The sequence below is a fragment of the Puma concolor genome, chromosome E3, assembly GCF_028749965.1.
Source record: "Puma concolor isolate L17-30 chromosome E3, mPumCon1.1.hap2, whole genome shotgun sequence".
Lineage (NCBI taxonomy): Eukaryota > Metazoa > Chordata > Mammalia > Carnivora > Felidae > Puma > Puma concolor.
The window spans coordinates 1,898,759-1,919,720 of record NC_141682.1 but is presented as its reverse complement, the minus strand read 5'-3'; the positions used below and the strand labels follow the sequence as shown (position 1 = coordinate 1,919,720).

The window sequence follows — 20,962 nt, the reverse complement described above, 5'->3', positions numbered from 1 at the left end:
GAGGTGTTCAGGGAGACCTGCTCCTAGCTCCCCACGGGTCCCCGAACGGGCCCCGCTGTTGCAGTTTGTTACTGGAAAGTGGCCGCTGGGCAGGCTGACGCCGTCCCCCCGGCATCCCTTGGTGCACAGGGAGTCCAGGCGTCGGCTCCGGGTCTCTGAGAGCCTGCCGTGGGCACAGGTGCAGCTGGCGGGTCAGAGAGACACGCCTGGGCCCCCGCCAGGGCATTCGATGGGCGCAGACCCTGCTTCGTGCAGGGTAAGTTGGCCGGGCCCTGTTCTCTCCCCAGGGCTAGTCCCTCACCTGCGTGAGGCTGCGTTCAGGCTGTGGGCGTCCCTGCGAGAAGTGTGCCCGGGGCGGCAGCGCCCTCTGGGTCCCAGCTTTCCCCGTCGTTTCCAAAGCTTCTGTTGTGTCAGGACCTTCGCCTCAGACCTCGCTGTCGCTGGGACCCACCCAGTTCCCAAGTCCCCAGTTTGTTATTCCCTGACTTGTTCAGGTATGAGTGTGGGTGTCCTGGGCGAGCGTGAGGAGGAAAGGCTGGCGAGCCTGGGCACGTCCGCTCTGACCTCCTGAATTTGCCGTTTAACGGGCATTTGGGGGACTTGCTCCCCAAATCAAGTCCGCAGGGTCAGGCCGTGGGAAGCAGGGCGGACGTGCCACTGGAGCAGGCCGCTGCCGATGCGGGGGGTCCAGGGGCAGACCAGGTGCGCTGGGGGCCTGCGGGCTTCGTGGGGAGGTGGTGCGTTTGAGGACGTGACGTGGGGGGAGAGACCAGCAGGGCCTGGGGGCCAGGCCGGGTGACGTCCCGGTACGGATGTGGCCTTGTTCCCAAGAGCGGTGGAGGCAGCAAAGCCTGCCGGGCAAAGAAGTGGTCGCATCCGTAGCATAGGAGCCCCCTGGGCTGCCCAGAGCGGGGACCTGGAAGAGGGCTCGGCGAGGGGTCAGCTGAGCGCGTACCGCAGGAGCACCCCTGCGCGGAGATGCGGAGAGCACGCCCCTGCACCCGGCTTCCAGGCGCAGCCCCAGCCCAGCGAGGAGCACAGCTGTTGGCGTCCGAGGGTGGGCTCGGGGCCCCGGAGAGCAGGTGGGGTCTGCCCGGGTCCTGACGGTGAGTGGGCGAGGTGGGCGGCAGAGGGGCTCAGCCAAGGATGTGGTTGGGCTTTCCCGCGAGAGTGGCCTCCAGGGAGCCCCGCCAAGAGCGGGGGGGGGGGGGGGGGGGCAGGGGCGGTTTGCTTGGTGCTGCTCCTGAAGGGCCTGGCTGCCGCCCCGGGTGCCCCGTACTGAGCACCGAGTGCTGGAATCGGAGGAGACGCCGCGTCCGGGCTTTGCCGTAACACCCACCCTTCGGCTGCGGCCCGAGCTGCCCACAGCGCCTCCCCCTAGAGATGCGGGTGTGACATCTGGGCCCCTGGCTGCTGTCCACACAACGGGGCCAGCCACGCTCGTGTTTGCGTGGGCTGGCACACTTCAGGTGGATTCGTTTTTAAAACCTGAGTAAAAGGCTTTATCACCGATCTCTTCTCTGTCAAGATCAAAGCTGCCTGTCCCACTGTCTCATTTGCTGAGTGCAGCTGTGGGAGAAGAGCCTTCGTGGCTGATTAATAGAAATTGGGTCGGCGGTTGTGTGGACCGCTCGCCGGGACGCACTCGAGGGAGGGCTGTGGCTACGGGAGACCACACGTGACTTGATACGCTCCCCCCTGTTCCCCGTGGCGAGGGCACCTGCCGGGAGCCCCTGACCTGGGCCCTTTTCTCGGGTCCTGCCAGCCCCTCAGCTGCTGGAGTACAGGTGGACCCTGCAGTTCACACCACCGTTCACCCCGTGCACCCGACGCCTGTCCTCCTCCAGGCGTCCCCTTCCCGGTAAGCATTCCAGAGTTGTGTCGTGCCTCGGTTTCCCTTGTGTCACATGCCAGCTTTACTTTCCTGGAAAGCCGCGCGCACGGGGCCACACGAGGCCGCCCTTGGGCTGGGAAGGACTGGAGGGGAGGGCGCCAGCCCCTCTGCCCCAGCTCCTCCCGTGGGCCTCGCTGCCCGCCTCGGGGACGGTCGGAAGCCCCAGGAGGGCCCTCCCACCTTCGTGACCCGTGCTCCTCCCGCCCCTTCCTGCAGAGCTTCCCTGAGATCCCAGGGAGACGAGCGGGCTGCTCGTGGCCTGCCCTTGGCACCGTGCCCCGGTTTGCCCGCCGGCCACGAGCAGCCCGTGGTCCTGAGGGACGGGGACGCGTGCTGGCAGATAGGTCTGTTACGCGTGAATCCCACACGCGTTCGCACGTGATGAAGGATGGGAGGTGCAGGCGGTGTGATAAGTGCATACGTGTAGTGTTTGCGCACACGTGTGCCTACGGAACATCGCTCTTTAACCAGCAAACCAGGGGAACCCCGGGGGAGACTTAAGCGGCGGCTTCGGGACCCTTTCAGCGGAGCAGGGCCTGGTTCTGTCTTCCCTGTTGGCACGTAGCCGCTGCAGCAAACCCTGAGCGTCGTCTGGATTGAGTGGCCGGGTGGGCCGTGTCTCTTCCGGCAGCTGCCCCACGACAGCAAGCAGGGCCCTCAGTCCCCACCGGCCGTGTCCGCCGGGCCAGTGGGGAGCCACCTTCCTCTCCAGCCCTCCGGGCAGGCCGTGCCGGGTGTGTCAGCAGGGCGAGGGGAGCCGGTCTCTGTGCCCCGCTGGGCGGGGGCACCACCCACGTCTCCCTGCCCCAGAGGGGATCGGAGCCCCGCCCCTCGGCCTCGGAGAGCCGGGGCGAGATGGCAGGGGGGCTGCTCACCCCCTCCCGCTGACCCAGGCTCGGCAGGAAGCCCCCATGCCGACCTGTAGCAGCAGGGTGGTCCTTGCTTCCTTGTCGCCGGTGTCCGCAGAACCCCGTGGGGAGCCCAGGTTGCGCCCCACTCGCTGCGGGGCCCCCCCTCTGCCAGCGTCGTGTGAACGGGGCCCACGGGTCTGGGGATTTGCACCTGCCTCCCGGGCCTGGCAGCGCCTCTGCACGGGGCCGCCTGCCAAAAGCAGACTCAGTAGGACGCGGGATGCGGTCGGTAAGCAGTCTGCCCTCCGCAGAGTCAGGCGTCACAGCCCCGAGAGGGCGGACAGCCGGCAGGCAGCAGCCGGTGCCCAGATTATCCGCCGAGGATCGCGGAGCAATCAGCAGACAGTTACGGATCTTCTTTAAACGAGAAAGCCGTAAACCTCAACAAAGAAGGAGAAATTAGTTTTAAAAAATGAAAGGGAAGAGGAGCCCAACGGAAATTTCCAGCAAAACCAAAATGAAAAGCTCACGGGCAGACTCAGCATTGGGTCGGAGATGAGAGTCGTCAGCTCAGAGGCAGGCAGACAGACAGACAGACAGGGAAACAGGTTGACGGCCAATGGACGGAGCAGAGCCACTGGGACCAGGGCCCGGAGACAAACATGCGTTTAATTGGAGCCCCAGAGGGAAGACGAAGGTGGGAGCTGGAAAATTTTCTGAAGGATTCCGTGAAGGGCGTAAACGCACAGATTTAAGAAGCTGGGCGGAACCCCACACAGTGTCAAACCGCAAAGTCACACGTGACACCTGCTAATTACTCTGAAAGTTAAAGGCGGAGTCTCGAAAGCGGCACCGTCCGCAGGGACTCTGTCTCATCTACAGAGGTGGACGCCAGGTCAAGTGCACCAGCATTTTTCAGGCTCCGAGAGAAACACACAGTCAGCCAGGGGAGATACGCTTCAGGAATGAGAAGAAAATCAAGACAAAAGTAAGATAGTTTGCCCCTAGCAGACCTGCCGTTAATGAACCGCGAAGGAAGCTTCTGGATAGAAAGGCACATTAATGGAGGAAGGAGGGGAATTTCCTCTGCCGCCCTCATGTGTTGGCTGACTCGCCCCGGGTGGCTGAAAGCCCACAGGGTCATGCGGTGGTGGTGCTCCGAGTGCACAGGGACCGGCCCGCGTCCACCCCTCACAGCCGGCGCGGTCATGCCTCCGGGCCAAGGGACAGATGCGTGTTCGAGTGCCTGCGGCACCCACAAAGACAGTGGTCTGGTTTGCTGAACTCAGAACCACTGTCGGCAAATCGTAAAGGACTCCTAAAACCATCCGAGGAACCTTCCAGAAGGCAAGAAATAAGAAACGGAGGAACCGTCGGGGAGCAAATAATGCAGTGATAGGTTTAAGCATGAGCAAATCCGTACTTACTTCTAATAGAAATGATCTACATGCACCAGTCAAGAGCTGGAGGTTGGCCGGTGGGTGAAAACACAGGACCCGACCACGTTTTGTGGACAAGAGGCTCCCTTCAAGCCCAGCGATCTAGGTGGGTTGAAAGGGAAGGATGGAAGATGAGGGGCCACTCGAGCATTAATTTTTTCAGATAGGCGTGGCCACGTTCATTAACATCAGAAGAACACACTTCAGTGCAAAGAAGGGACATTACATGGACAAAAAGGGACATCATGTGAGGATCAGTGTACCAGGAAGACGTGCTCTCCCCAAACGTGTTTGCACCCAACAGCGGAGCCTAAAGCATGAAGCGAGGTAGAGAAGTAGAGAAGGTAGAAGCCGCGGGAGAAACAGACACCCTTGCTCGCGGTCGAGGCCTCAGCACTGCTCCGAAGGCGAGACTGCCGGAAGGAACAGCGCGAAGTCATGGAGGAACTCAACGTCACCGCCAGCCACAGGGTCGGTCCCGCGGAGCGGGACCCTCCTTTCAAGGGCGCTGGGCATTCACCGAGACAGACCGCGCCCGGGGTCGTGAACAGACTCGGAAGAATCAGTTACAGAGTACGCTCTCTGACCACAACAGACTCAAACTAGGAGTGAAGGGAAGACAGTAGGACAGTCTCTTCCCGCTTGCACATTAAGTAGCACACTTTCAGATGGCCCGCGTGTGAGAAAGGAAGTTTGGAAGGAGAAGTAAACACAAGCCAGTGGTCCCAGTGGTCGTGGAGAGGCGCGTACGAGAATCCACGAGACAGGGCTCCCTCAGTACCGTGGAAGTGGATAGCGCTCAGAGGGACAAGGTCTTTAATATCTATTTCAACTTGAGGACCTGGGGAAAGGAAGAGCAGAATAAGCCCCAAAGGAGCAGAAACAGGGAAATAATAAGTAGCAGAAAGTAATGAAATTGAAGGGAGAAAAACAGCAGAGAAAATTATTGACACAAAGCGTTCTTTGAAAAACAGGAATAACGTTAATAAGCTCCTAGCAAAACAGACCGACATGGAAAGAGAAGGTAGTCCTCCAGATCGGGAACGAGCTGAGGCGTGGCTAGATCCCGTAGCCACCTGAGGGGTATGATGGGAGTTCCACGGATGGTTTTATGCTTACTGGTTCGTTGCCTTAGCAGTGGTGGTCCACTTCCTCAAAGACCGCAGGCTTCCCAGATTCAACCACGTGAAGTAGATAATCTGCACAGTCTTAGAAGCATCAACGAATGGAATTCATAACTAAGATGCTTCCCGGGAAGATACTTCTGGGTCCACATGGTGTCTCTGGAGCATTCTGAACCCTTAAAGACTAATTAATGTCGACTTCATGCAGTCTCTTCCAGAAATCAGAGGGGGTTGTTGGGGTTTGGGGGGAGGCGTGTGGGGGTGTCTGCGAGAGAATGGTGTGAGCGGCCTGCTGTGTTGACCCAGCTCTGCGTCTTGGCCGTGGTGGCCACACAGATGTGCACGTCCAGGATCTCACGCAGGCTAGTGAGTGTGAGCCTCTGGGGCCGCTCCAGTGTCAGTGGTCCCGGCTTTGATAGCGAACTGTATTTGGTTCCACTTGTCCCCATCAAGGGAGACTAAGTGAAGAGCCTCCTTGTACGTGTTTGGCAAGTCCTGTGATTATTTCCTGAAAAGTTAACACACACACACACACACACACACACACACACACACACACACACGCACACACCTCCAAGCAATCTTCCAGCTGGAGCCCTATTTTCTCCCTGTCTCTAGAAGTGACTGCTGGTCATGCCCAGTCCTGAGACTCCTGAGAAGTTTCTTGGCTTTCCCTCCACTGGCCTAGGATTGAGCTTTTGAGTTGTTTACCACTCCTCCGCCTGCTTTCCAGCTTCTAAAGTTTTTTTGATGTTGTCCCTTCCTTTATTTTCTTTGTCCCCTTGGGAGTACAAAGCTGAAGAAGAAAAGTAAGGAAAACATGGAGTCTCGTTTGAGTAAGGTTTTGGGAGACTGCACGCACATGTCTGTTGGAACCCTCAGCTTTACCTCGAGTCTTGTTTTATAAACATTGAAGCAAGCCCCTCGTTCAAACCGTGTTTCTCCGCTTGATGACATGACACTTTCCCATGTTTTTACAGACTATAAATGTTAATGCATTGTTTGTTCCAAATTATACTTAATTAACCCACTTTTAGAGCTTGAGTTGTTTCAAATTTTCAGCCATTAAGAACAAGCCACGCAAGGGGGGTGCCTGGGTGGCTCAGTCGGTTGAGCATCTGACTTCAGCTCAGGTCATGATCTCACAGCTCCTGGGTTCAAGCCCCGCGTCGGGCTCTGTGCTGACAGCTCGGAGCCTGGAGCCTGCTTCCGATTCTGTGTCTCCCTCTCTCTCTGCCCCTCCCCGGCTCGGCTCGTGCTCTGCCTCTCTCTGTCTCTCAAAAATAAATGTAAAAACAAAAACAAAAAACAGGCCACAATGGACAGGCGTTAACTGTTACCCACTTTTTGACACGCGTGCAAGCGTGTTTTCTGGGTCTCTGAAGCCTGACAGTATTTAGACCGTGGGAGTCTGCTCGCATCTAGGATTCGGATGCATCATGGTTTTGAGAGTGAGGATGGCTCTGGTAGTGGTGGTAATAATTGTGCTCAAAGCTGCTAATGCTGATGCGGTGCCTTCTGTGGGCCGGGCTCTGTCTGCACCTTGTGCCTTCTCTGCGTTAGCCTGCAGAATTCCAGAAACAGTCCACGAGCGTTTGAGAAACCACGGTTCTACAGAGGCATGAGGAACACGCAGAAGAATGTACGGTTGGACGGCTGGTGGAGTAGCAGGGTGGGGTAGTGCACTTGCCCACCAGGGCGCAGGTCTAAGACGCTGTGTTCTCTTTGGACAAGGTTGAAACAGTAATGACACCAAATAAAAGCCAGTCTGCTTTTTTATTACCACTGTGTGCCTTCACTTCTAAAGAAAGTCCACAATAAAAGTACTCCCCACACCTTCACCCCCACCAGGTGCTGTAGGCATGTTTGACAGAAGTGCACACGTGCGTGCATTCACCATCCCAATAAATGCAGAATGTTACCACGAGATGTATTGTATTTCACCTTAAAAATTGTTCTATAGTAAAATTCCCCTTTATGTGGGGTGGGGGGGTTGTACAATTCCGTGATGTTTGATCACCCCCTAGTCAGAGAACCAGATAATTTCATCACCTCAAAATCCCCTTTGTAACCACGTGACAACCACATTCTCCATTTTTGTCAGTACTGGCCAAAGGATGGAATCCTATGATATGGAATCTTTTGACACTGGCTTTTCTGACTGCTGTTGCATTCTAGTATGTTTTAAAATCAGAAAGCATCATCTTCCAGCTTCATTGTTCTTTTTCAGGATTATTTGGACTCTTCCAGCATCTTAACCACACTAAAGTCTTCCTATCCATGAACATGGGATGCCTTCCATTTATTTTTTTTGGCTTGCCTTTTTTTTTTTTTTTCCCCTATTTCATTTGGCAATGTTTAGTAGTTTTCAGTATATAAAACTTTACCTCCCTGGGTAAATTAATTCCTAAGTATTTTGTTCTTTTTGACACTGTTATAAATGGAATTGATTTCTTTTTAAGTTTATTTATTTATTTTGAGTGAAGGAGAGAGAATCCCAAGCAGGCTCCTCACTTGTCACACAGAGCCCAATGCAGGGTCGAACTCATGAACCGTGAGATCATGACCCAAGCCAAAAATCAGGAGTCAGACGTTTAACTGACTGAGCCACCCAGGTGCCCCTGGAATTGTTTCCTTAATTTCCTTTTCAGGTTCTTAATTACTGGTAGATAGAAATATAGCTGAATTTGCATATTGATTTTGTAACTTGCAGCTTCCTGAATGCATTTATTACCTCTAATGAGTGTTGGTTTTTCAGATTATTTGGGTTTTCTAGATCGTGGCAGCTGCAAATATAGTTTTACTTCTTCCTTTCTAAAATGGATACCTTATATTTCTTTTTATTACTAAATGCTCTGGCTAGAACTTCTCGTAGTATATTGAGTGGAAGTGGTAAAAGCTGGCATCCTTGTTTATTTTTCTTTTGTAAGTTTATTTATTTTGAGAGAGAGGGAGAGAGAGAAAGAATCCCAAGCAGGCTCCACACTGTCAGCATGGGCTCGAACTCACAGACCATGAGATCATGACCTGGGCTGAAATCAGGAGTCGGGCGCTTAACCACCTGAGCTGCCCAGGTGCCCTAGCGGGCATCCCTGTCTTATTTCTGGTCTTATGGGAAAACCTTTCAACCTTGTGCCGTTGAGATTGGTAATAGTTCTGGGTTTTTTCAAAAATGCCCTTTTTCATGTTAAAGTTCCCCTCTGTGCTTAGTTGGTTGAGTGTTGATGGATTTGTCAAATGCTTTCTCTTTCTCTACATTTGCTGAGATGATCATGTGGCTTTTTCCCCTTCATTATGTTAATGGGGTGTATTGCTCTGGTTGATGTTCACATGTTGAGACAACCTTGCATTCCTGGTATAAATCCCACATGGTCATGGTGCTGAATTCAGTCTGCTAGTATCTTGTTAAGGGTTCTTACCCCTCTGTTCAATAAGGGTCAGTGACCTGTAGTTTCCTTGTGGTATTTTGCCTGGCTTGTAGTATCACCATAATGCTGGTCTCTTAGAATGAATTTGGGAGAGTTTTCTTCTCTTGCACTTTTTGGAAGAATTTGGAAGGGAATTGTGTTAATTCTCTTGTGAATGTTGGGGAGAATTCACCCGTGAAGCCATCTGGTCCTACGCTTTATTGTTGTTGTTTTGTTACTGCTTCTGTTTCCTTACCGGTTGTTGGTCAGCTCAGATTTTTGTTTCTTCCTGAGTCAGTTTTGGTAGTTTGTGAATTGCTAGGAACTTGTCTGTTTCGTCTTGCTTATCCAATCTATGTATAGTTGTCCACAGTCTTCTTTGGCAATCCTTGTTATTTCTATAAAATTAGAAGTAGGGTCCTGTCTTTCATTTCTGATTTAATAATTTGAGTCTTCTCTTTTTTTTTTTTTTTTTTCAGTTAGTCATTTCAGCTGAAGTTTTGTTAATTTTGTTGATCTTTTCAAATAATCAACTTTTGGCTTTATTGATTTTCTTGCACTTCTTTACTTAATTCATCTCTGTTCTAATCTTTAATATTTTCTTCCTTCGACTAGCTTTGAGTGTAATAAGCCCTTCTTTTTCTATTTCCTGAAGGCAGTTACGGTTATTGGTTTGAACTCTCTTCTTTTTTAACGTAGGCATTTATGGCTACAAATTCCTCTCTGAGCACTGCTTTCACTGTGCCCCCGAAGTGTGGGTATCTCGTGTCTTGTTTTTATTCATCTCCAAGTATTTTCTAATTTCCTTTGATTTCTTCTCTGACCTGTTGGTTGTTTAAGACTGTGTTGTTTTGTTTCCACATATGTGTTTTCCATTTTTTCTTCCATTATTGATTCTTACTTCAATCCCATTGAATTAATTCCACCAGATTAATAAATCGAATGTATTAAGACTTGTTTCGTGGCCTAACACGTGGTCTGTACCGGAGGAGATCCCGTGTGCACTTGACAAGGACACGCACCCTGTGGTTGGTCTAGTTGGTTTGTAGTGTTACCCAAGTGTGCTGCTTCTGTGCTCATTTTCTGTTTGGGTGTAGTTGCTCCCTTGTGTGGCTGCGTCCCATTCTACTCTGTGGATGCACCACAGCTTTTAAAAAAAGACTGTATCCATTTACTTGTTGACGGGGATTTATGCTGTTTCCAATCTGGAGCCATCTTGACTACAGCTGCTGTAAACAGCTGTGTGTAGATTGTGTCCGGGGGGGCCCTCAGTCTTCCTTCTTCTGGGGTAGATACCCAGGTGTCACATTTCTGGGTAATACCTTGGGTAATGTTTAGCTTTGGAGAATGGTTTGGCAGTTCCTTGAACAGAAATACCCACATCCTAGTCTGTGCTTGGTGTTGGTGGTATTTTTAATGCCAGCTGTCCCACAGGTATGCAGTGTCTCATCGCAGGTTTCACGCGTGGCTCCCAAATGGGCGCTGATATTGAACATCTGTTCATTGCTTACTTGCCATCTGCTTATCCTGCTTGGTGAAATGTCTGTTCAGATACTTTAGCCATCTTTCACCCAGTTTTATTTTTGTTTTCTTAACTTACTTTTGAATTTTGCGAGTCCTTTATGCATTTCAGACATATTTGTCAAATGTGACTTGGAACTACCTTCTCTTAGTCCGTAGTGTGATTTTTCATCTTAATAAAACCTTTAAAAGAACAGGAATTCTACATTTTACGTTTAACTCCTTGATCCACGCTCGGTTAAATTTTGTATGAGATGTGAAGTTTAGGTCAACGTTTATTTATTTTATTTTATTCTTTACCTTAAGATGTTCAGGCGTCCCTCCACTGAATTGCTTCTGTGTCCGTGTTGATCCACATGTTTGTCTCACCACCGTTTTCCTGGTGACCACAGTCTTATGGCAAGTTTTAAATCAGGTGGTATGACTCTTCCAATTTCATTCTTCTTTTCCAAATCATTTCAGCTGTTCTAGTTCCTCTGAATTTCCAAAGAAATGCTAGGACAGTTTGGCTATATCTACAAAAATAACCCTGCTGGGAGTTGAATTGGTATTGTGTTAAGTGGACACCTTCAGTTTGGGAAGAACCGATTCTGCACCATGTTGGGTCCTCCCTCCATGAACATGGTATGCATCTCTATTTATCTAGGTCTTTCGTTTCTTACATTAGCATTTTGTACTTTCAGTATACAGGCTCTGCATATTTTAATAGATCTGGACCCAAGTATGACTTTTTTATATCTGTTTTAAATTTTGCTTTGTTTTGTTTTTTGATCACATGGATAAGATTGACTTTTTAGTTATTCATCTTATAGCCTGCAACCTTACTAAATTATCAGTTCTGTGAGGGTTTTTGTTTGTTTGTTTGTTTGTTTAATTGTGTTTAATTCCTTGTGGGATTTTCTACATAGATATTCTGTTGTCTATGAACTTGATTAGTTTTACACCTTCACCAAGAAGTATGCCTTTGGTCTCCTCCACTTACAGTTTGTGCTGATTGAGACTTCGAGTGTGACGTTGCTGTGGGGTGAGGAGGGCGGACGCCTTCACCTTGTTCCTGGTCTTGGATGTGGGGAGATGTTCAGTCTGAAGCCACTGGAAATAATGTAGGCTTTTTGTAGGTTTTGTGTGTGTGTGTGTGTGTGTGTGTGTGTGTGTGTGTGTGTGTTTTGTTTTGGTTTTTTTTTGTTTTTTTTTTTTTTAGCATTTATTCATTTTTGAGGGAGACAAAGTGTGAGCAGGTGAGGGGCAGAGAGAGAGGGAGACACAGAATCTGAAGCAGCTCCAGGCTCCGAGCTGTCAACACAGAGACTGACACGGGCTCCGACTCTCAAACTGAGATCATGACTCGAACCTCAGTTGGACGCTTAACTGACTGAGGCACCCAGGCACCCCCTTTGTAGGTCTTTCATCAGGATGTAAAAGCTCGCTTCTAGTCTTGATTTGAAATGAATGGATATTGAATTTTTTCAAGTTCTGTTTTTTCTTTGAATTGATTGATACGATGTGGTTTTTCCTCTTTACACTGTCAGCATGGCAGATTATATTGATTTATTTTTCAGTATTAAACCTGCTTGACACCCTAGGTAAACCCTCCCTGGTTATAACGTATGGTCCTTTTTAATTTTCACCCAGGCGCCCCTAATGCATTGTCCTTTTTACATATTGCTGGATTCAACTTGCTTATTTCTTGCTGATGATTTTTGTGTCTGTACTCATGAGGGATCCTGGCCTTACAGCTTTCTCGCACTGTTCTTGTCTGGTTTTTATCACCATAATACTGACCTTGTGAAATGGGTTAGTAAGCATTCCGTCCTCTTTTGTTTTCTGGAAGGGATGTGTGGATCTGGCATTACTTCCTTTCTAAAAGTTTGCACCCAGGCAAACCATCTAAGGTTGGGTATTTCTGTTGTGTGTGGGGTTTTTTTTTTTTTTTTAATCTGTAAAAAATATTTTTATTTATTTTGAGAGAGCAGGGGAGGGGCAGAGAGAGGGGGAGAGAGAGAATCTCAAGAAGGCTCAGCGCTGTCAGTGCAGAGCCCGACGCGGGGCTTGAACTCATAAACCGTGGAGATCGTGACCTGAGCCGAACCGAGGGTCAGAGGCCTAACCGACTGAGCCACCCAGGCGTCCTTGTTGCGTGTGGTTTTTCACTCACGATGTCATCCCTCTGCCAGTCACAGAAATACCCAGGCTGGGTAATTTGTCTCAGAGAATTTGGGTACCTGGGGGAATTGGTGCGTCCCATGTAGGTTGTCGGGGCCTGTGTGTGGTGCTGTATACAGTTCCCGTTCTGTCTGCAGGACCCACGGCGGGAGCCTCTCCTTCCCGACGTTGTTACGTCACGTTCTCCGTGTTCTCTGGTCTTTGCAGCCTTGCCGGACGTTCGCTGTTTAACAGGCTTCTTCACAGAACTGGTGTCTGCTTTCTCCCCTTTCTCTCTTTGCTTTTCTGTTTTCTGTCTCGTTAATTTCTGCTCCGTGTCGATCCTTCCTTCTGCCCGCTCCTGGTATGTTTTCTTTCCTTCTTCCTAGTCTCTTGAGGTGGAGGCCTAGATTATTGATTTGAGATCTTGGTTTGTAATATAAGCGTTCACGGCTACAAAGTTCGCTCCGAGCACTGCTTCAGCCGCGTCCCACCTTTTTGGGTGCTGTGCTCTCGTTTCGTTCAGGTAAACGTAGTTTATAATCTCAGTCGTTTTGCTAAACGACCTATTGTTTTGATGTGTGTTGTTAGATTTGCAGATGTTTGGGGATTTTCCTGTCGTGTCACTGGCATCCGGGTTCATTCCCTTGTGGTCTGTGAATGTAGTTTGTGTAACGCCAGTTTAAAAAATTTGGTAAGGTTTGTTAAATGCCCCAAATGTGGTCTGTCCCGGAGAAGGATTGTGCTGTCGTTGGCTGGTGCGTTGTACCAGTTCCTGTTAGATCCACTCGGCGGATGGTCCTGTTCAGCCCTCCTGCCTGTGGGTCGCGCTCATCACCGTGTCCAGCCGCACTCGCGCTCCCCCGTCCTTCCGCCGCGTCGTGCTTCGTGCCTGACGCAGCTCTGCTTCTAGGAGGAAGTACGGTTAGCGTGGTTGTGTCCTGGCGAACGAGCAGCATGTGTTGTGTCACATTTTGGTCATTCTCGCAATAGTTGGGACTTTTTCATTATTATGTGTAGTATGATTGGTGATCAGTGGTTATAATCACTGAAGCTGAGACGATGGTTAGCACTATGAGCAATAAAGTATTTTTAATTAAGGCCTGTGCGTTTTTGCAGACCCGATGTGACCGCCTTGTGAGTAGGCTGCAGTGTGTCGTAAACCTAGCTTTTACGTGCACTGGGAAACCAAAGATTTCATTTGATTCGCTTTATTGTGACATTTGCTTTACCGCGGTGTTCTGGGACCGAGCCCGCGGTGTCTCGGAGGTGCGCCCCTGCGTTTGTGTCCTAGCCCTTTCCCGGCAGGCAGTCGTCTGGTCACCTGCCCCAGAGCCTCCTGCACACGACCGCTTGGACTTGTCCTCTTGCTCCTTCCATCCTTCCATTCTGTTTTATTTTTCTCTCGTGAGCCCTTACTACCTGCCCAAGCACAGCTTTAAATAGTTTGCTTGCAGTGACACATTGGATTCTCAAAACAAACTGTAAGTACACAGTTTGCACTATTATCCCAATTTTATGGGTGAAGGAAGGGAGAGAGTAAGTATCTTGTCCAGGGTGACTTCGTGCCAACCGTTCACTTTGGAATAAGTTTTTTTTTAAGTTTATTTATTTATATTGGGAGGGGAGACAGAGAGAGAGAGAGAGAGAGAGAGAGACAAAGAGAGAGAGAATCCCAAGCAGACTCCACACTGACAGCACAGAGCGCGATACGGGGCCTGAACTCACGAACCGTGAGACCGTGACCTGAGCAGAGTCGGACCCTCCGCTGGCTGAGCCCCCAGGCGCTGCTGGAATGAGCTCGATCTGCCGGAAGCTCTCGAGAGTAGGACAGAGAGCTCAGCCGAGCCCTGCCTGTGTTCCGTCGTCACCGGCGTGTTCCGCTCCCGTGGCATGCTTGCCGTGAGCCTGTGCCGCCCTCCGTTGTCGGCACTACTTTGTCTGCCCCCTGACGTCCGGTCCAGGCCCTGCCTTGGTTTTGGTCACCCCTGCCGCCTCCGCTCCTGGGCAGCGTCCCCATCTTTCTGTGTCTCGTGACCCTGGCAGCACTGGGTCAGGCGGCCGTGGACGGTCCCCAGGCCGGGCATGTCTCACGTGTGTCGTGGGGAGACCTAGGTTCTCGGCTGAAGGGAGGAAGGGCACAGGGGTGGGGGGGTGGGGCCCTCCCGTCACATGAGACCAGGGGTCCGTCACATGAGACCAGGGGTCCGTACGGGATGCTGGCACTTCCTTCCTGACGCACGTCCTTCGTTTGCATTGAGTCGCAAGCCACCCTTTCCACACTCCGCTTAGAAATCTCAGCTGAACAGCCGCGTGCCGGTGCTGACTTCCGCACAACACAGGCACGTGGCTCAGCCAAGCTCCCTGCAGCCTCTGCCTATCACCAGCTCCAAAGCCGTGTCCCCACGGTCAGGGACTTGTCACTGGGCCCCCTCCCTTAAGGGCCAAATCTGCCTCTGTGCTCGGGCCACCACAGCGGAGGCCCCAGCCCGGGTGGCGTAAGCAACAGGCATTTACGTTCTCTCTGTCGGAGGCCACAAGTCTGAGGCCACGGTGCCGCGTGGTTGTTGCCGGAGAGGACTGTTGTGGCTGCAGGCCACGCCTTCCCACCAGGCGCTCGCCACCGGGGGACAGTGCGCACAAGCTCTCGGGGTTCGCTCTTTCCAGGACACTTGGCCCGTCACAGGGTCCCACCCTCGTGACCTCACCTGACCCTAGTTCCCTGCACGCTCCATCACACGGGGGTTGGGGCCTCAACCTAAGAATGTGGGGAGACACAGACGTTCAGTCCGTAGCAGGACGCCCCCTCCTTGTCTGAATGAGTCCGGAGCAGGGCCGTCCCCCTCTCCGTGCTCCAGCCTCCTAGTGCGGGACACGGATTGTCTAGTTGCTGTCTGCGCACTCGATCCCCTCTGCCCGTGGGGCCCAACATTGGCTCTGTGCTGGAAACACAGGGCGGGCGTGTGACAGAGGGAACGGAGAGGCCTGCGGTGACAGTATGGTGGCCTAGTCCCCGGTGGATGGTCAGGGCCTGTCAGGGAGGAACAGCAGGCGGTGCGTCGGCTGTGGGACCTGGGGGCGCTCAGCCTGGATGGTGCGTCGTGGGCCACGTGCTTTTCCAGCTGTCCTCCAGGGCCACTGGCTGTCCCTTCTTCAGGCCGTTCGGGGGCCCGACCACCGGCACCCCTCGCCCCGCCGTTACCCTTTCTTTAGTCCAGCGAGAACAATTAACAGCTACCTCATCCTAGCCTGTTCCGCACACGCACGCACGCACACCCTGCCTTGACTCGCTTAGTCTCTTCCAGAAGCCATCTGGGATGTCGTTCGGTTTATGTAGCGCCCTCCTCGTCTAGAGAACGTGGAGCCAGTCAGTCTCGAGAAACTTAGGCCACAGCCGATCGCGTCGAAGCATCTGAAGGCGAAGCCGCCCTGTGAGCTTGTGAACACACGCGGGTTCATTTTCTCCCTCAGCAAGGTGGCGGTTCGCCTCCAGAGGAGGACGGGGGGAGGGGAGGGGCCCCGCCTGAAGACACGTAAACAAGCGTTGTTTATGCGGGTTTGTTCTCTGACAGCGGGATGGATCACAAGCCATTTTATCGATGGGCCTGCAGCTGCGTGCACGCGCTTATTTGAATTTAGCCCCTGAGAACGTTTGCTCACGAGCCTTCAGAGTCCGTAGCGTCCGGTTTTAATCGGGGCCCAGCGGGGCTTCTCATGCAGCCTGCCCCTGACGTGCAGGGGTCCTGCCCGCAGACGGCGGCTTCCCAGACGGACGTGGCCTTGGGTGCCGGGCCCGCCCCATGCCCCTGGGGACACCTCCCCGGGGCGGGGCAGCTCACGCCTCCAGGTCTGTCCCTCAGAGACGCCCCGAGCCAGCAGAGAACCAGTGCTCGCTCAGGGGTGAAGCGTGGGGTCGGCAGGTGTTTTCACAGCCTTCTTGGGGTGTAACTGACGTACCGCAAACTGCACGTATTTAAAGCGCGCAGCGGGGCGCCTGGGTGGCTCAGTCGAGCGTCCGGCTTCGGCTCAGGTCATGATCTCGAGGCTTCCGTTTCTGTGTCTCCCTCTCTCTCTGCCCCTCCCCCACTCATGCTGTCCCTCTCTGTGTCAAAAATAAAATGAACATTAAAAAAGTTTTAAAAATATGAAGCGCACAGTGTGACGTTTGCACACGCACACGCCCGCACACCCTGCTGTGCCAACCAGGCTCAAGGTGGCGGACCTGTCCGTCACCCCCAACCTTTCCTCTGGCCTGGCTGGAACCCATCTCTCCTCCTCCTCCTCCCCAGGCAGCCGCTGATGTGCTCTCAGTCCTAGAGACTGGTTGGCCTTTGGTGACGTTGAATATGAATGGAGTCACGCGGTGGCCACCCTTCCGTGTCTGCCTTACTGCGAACACACATCTGTGCCGTGGTCCTTTTTACGGCCGGGGACTGTTCGCGTCCGTGTGCCCTTGTTGGACACTCACTCTCCCCTGGCTCGCGGCTGTTGTAAACAGAGCCGCTTGACGTTACAGAGAAGGTCCTTGTGTAGACTCCGGCGGGACACCACCTGGTCGTGGGATGGCTGGCGCGTGTACGTGGCCGTTTTCTGTGGATCCGCGTGTCTCCAGGGGGCCGCACCAGTTAGTGTCCCCGCCACCACTGACTCCTCGCCGGCCCTGGGCCCGTCCGCCTCTCTCATCGCGATCCTAACAGGTGCGCTGCGGCTCGTGGTGGTTTGAATTTTGTCTCCCTGACGACTGACGACACGAGCATCTTTGCCTGTGCTTGTCGTCGTCTGGCATCTGGTCTGGCAAAGTGTTCTAAGTACTGTCCATTTTTTACTTGGTTGCTTTTCGCTGAGTCTGCAGAGTCCCTTGCAGATTGTGGGCGCAAGTCCTTTGCCAGAGACTTACTTGCTTTGCGAATATTCCCTCCCATTCTGCGGCTTGTCATTGCATTGTCTTCATGAAGGCTTTTAAAGAGAAGTCTTATCTGTTTTCTTCTTTGATTGTGATTTGGATACCGTAGCTGTGATTCACAGGGTTCCACCTACATGTTTTGGCAATTTTACCCTTTTTTCGACTTATATGTGGGTTTATATCTCCATCTTGAGTTAGTTTTGTTTATATTGTACAAAATACAGACGTTAGGGCCTTTAGAAAAATGAACACGCAGCTGCTCCAGCACCATTTGTTAAAAAGACACCCCTTCTACACTGGATTGCCTTCGAATATTTATCAAAATACGTCGTCTGCACGTAGGGGTCTCTTTCTGGGCCCTGCTGTGTTTCGTCGGTGCGGCTCAAGGGCAGTGCTGTTTTGGTTGCCGTGACTTTATGGCAGTTCTTGAGATTGGGTGTTAGCTCTCCAGCCTTCTCCCCGGTGCTGCTTTGGGCGTTCCGGGGCTGTGACACTTCCCCATGATTGTTACAATCAACTGTCCGGTTGTACGAAGAAACGTGTGGGGTTTGACTGGGTCGGTGTGGACTCTTTAGAGCAGTGCGGGGGATCGTGAGATCCCAGCAAGGGAGCCTTTCAGCCACGACCACGTGTATCCCCTCGCGTTTGGGCCCACGTCGGCGCCTCTCAGCTCGGCGGACGACCTCGTGCTTGTCAGAGGGCGGGTCTCGGACGGGTTTTCCAGGTTGAGCCCCGCACGCTCCGTGTTCCTGCGTGCAGTTGTAAGTCGCGTTTCCCGGGTGTCCTTGCGTGGATCACTTAGCGCCATTCTGGTCGCAGGAGAGATTTTGAATGACTGATACCCTTCCCAGTAGGTTGAGCCTCCTTGCGTGGGCCAGCCTGTGTCTGTGTCGGTCAACCTGTGTGTGGGCCCGAGAGGGCCGTGCCCTCGGCTCTCGTGGTCACGGTGTTGCTGTGGGATGCTTGGGTCCGGCGCCTGTCTGCTTCATCCTTCCGGGTTTTCTGCTCATCGTTCCATCAGCTGTTGAGAGACTGACGTCGAAATCTCGGGCTCCGATGGCGGGCTCGGATATTTCTGTGTGTGTTTCTACCCGGGTTGCCGCACCTGTCGAAGGGCTTTCCCTAGCGCGTAGGTGTTCCGGACGATACTGTTCTCTTGGCCACTCGGCCCCCGCACCATCACAAAGTTCCCTTGTCGGCGCCGCCGTTGGGTCTGAAATTCTCTGTGGTTCTAGGGGCCTCTCCGGCTTTCTCTGTTGGTTTTCCCGGTGTTAGCGGCTCACGTCCGTTTGCCGCTTCGCGCCGGGGGTGACGTAACGGGGGGTTGCTGCTTCGTCCGCGTGGGTAGCCTGCGTTTAACTGGGTGTGTGGACTGTTGACATGTCCTGTGGCAGCCGGTACGATGGGGTCTTGTCTTGTCACCTTACTGCCGTCCACCCGTCCCGTCCCTTCGTCTTCGTTTCCCATTTTCCTGGCTTCTTTCTAAATTGTTGCGTGTGTTTTATTATTTCACTTTATTTATTTATTTTTTTTTTTTTTAATTTTTTTTTTCAACGTTTATTTATTTTTGGGACAGAGAGAGACAGAGCATGAACGGGGGAGGGGCAGAGAGAGAGGGAGACACAGAATCGGAAACAGGCTCCAGGCTCCGAGCCATCAGCCCAGAGCCTGACGCGGGGCTCGAACTCACGGACCGCGAGATCGTGACCTGGCTGAAGTCGGACGCTTAACCGACTGCGCCACCCAGGCGCCCCTTATTATTTCACTTTATTTCCTTGTCTTGCTTACCGGTTGTCACTCCTTGTTATTTTAGGCCTTGTTGTGGGGTGCATGGTACACGCCTCCCGCTGATCACGGTCTGCCTGCGAGCGACGTTCTACCATCAGGCACACAGCCTCCTAACTACATCGTCTGTTTTCCCCTCCGGCCTCTGCTACGTGCGTCACACGTCCCACTTATATTTTTATCTTAGACCCAGTACGTTTTTGTTAGTTTTGTTTCAACAACTAATCTTGTTAAAAGATAGCCGTTTGCTTTCATATCTTGGCTGGAACACGTGGCGTGTGTACACGTGGAATGTTACTCGGCCATAAAGAAGGATGAGGTCTTGCCATTTGCCACGACGTGGATGGACCCAGAGGGTGTGATGCTGAGTGAACTGAGACAGGAAAACAAATGCCATGTGATCTGACTCCCACGTAGAATCTAAAAAAACAAAAGAAATGCACAGACGCCTAGATAATGAGCGGGGAGATAGAGGGGATTCAGGGTACAGACCTCCAGTCATAAAATAGTAGGTCACGGGGATGTGACATACAGCACAGGGTTGTGACATGCAGCTGGTGATCCTGTGGTGACTTTGTGCAGCGACAGACCACGACCACGGCGAGCATTTTGTGGTGTCCGTAATGGCACAGTCACTCTTGGACGCCTGAGACACACGTGGTAGCAGACGTCAGCCGGACATCAAGCGTCCTTGACAGCCACACGTTGGCCCACGCAGTCGCGGTTCCGCTGCACCTCGCTCCTTTACGTGGACCCGTGCCTCCCTCTGGCGTCCCTGCCCCCCTGCCAGAAGGGCCTCCCCTGACCCCCTCGGGGAGCGGGTCTGTTGGTGACGAGTCCTTGCAGGTGTGGTTTGTCTGAGAACATCTTTATGTTGCCTTTGTTTGTGATTATTTTCACCGGCGGTCAAATTCTCGGTTGGTATTTTCTAATTTATTTCAGTATTTTGAAGCTTTCTCTTCCCTTTCTCACTTGCATTGTGTCTGATGAGAAATCCGCTTTATTCCTCTGTACGTGACATCTCTTCCGTCCGCTGGCGGCTTTTTGAGCCGTTAGGTTACTAGGTGCGCTGGGGCCGTTTCCCGTGTGTCTTGTGCTGGGGGGTTGCCGAGCGTCTCGGATCTGTGTGTACTCGTCATCAAAGCCAACGCTTCGTCTCCCAGGGTCTGCCTCCTGCCCTTTCCTTCGGGGCTCCACCCAGGCGGCCGCTGTGCTCCGTGAAGTTGCCCCGCACACCTCGGTGACCGTCTTGTCAGCCTCAAATATCCCTTTTCCTCTCTCTTTTACTTGGGATCGTTTTGGGTGTTTTGTTCTGTGTGTTGGTTTGTATCGTTCCTTTCTGGGGTCTTCCAGTGCGTAGACTTTCCTCCTGCACAGTCTGCTCTGGCGTTACCCGCCCAGCGTGTCTGTGGTCTCGGGCGCTGGGGCTCACCCCTCCAGGAACTGGGGCCGTCTTGCTCGTGACTCCGTCTCTGTGCTGAGCTGTTGAGCAGCGGACGGTTGCAATAACCGTTTCGATGTCCTTGGATGTTACTTAATGCTGCAGTTCGTGGTGGGTTTCAACTGATTGACTATTTTCCTCATTACGGGTCATATTTTCCTGCTTCTTTTAATGCCTAGTAGTCTTTGATTAGTTGGCAGACATTGGAAATTTTGGCTTGTTTGATTCTGAATGTTTTTGTATTCGTATAAATCTTCCCGAGCTTTTTTCAGAGACGTAATTAGGTTTCTTGGAAAGAGTTTTGGTCCTTTCTGATCTTGTGTGATTTGCTAGGCCGTCCTGGAGCACTTCTCTGTCTAGAGATAATTATCTCTTGCTCCCGAGCCAAGACCTTCCTGAATAATCTATGAAATGTGAGTTTTCCACTCCAGCTGGTTAGTAGCGGGAAGGCCCTG

General features: G+C 52.4%; 1 protein-coding gene across 8 annotated transcripts in view; it reads left to right on the top strand.

Annotated features, from left to right (window-relative positions):
* MAD1L1 (mitotic arrest deficient 1 like 1) overlaps positions 1-20,962 on the top strand; it is a 321,159-nt gene that overhangs the window by 206,605 nt on the left and 93,592 nt on the right. The gene's annotated exons all lie outside the window — the stretch shown is intronic.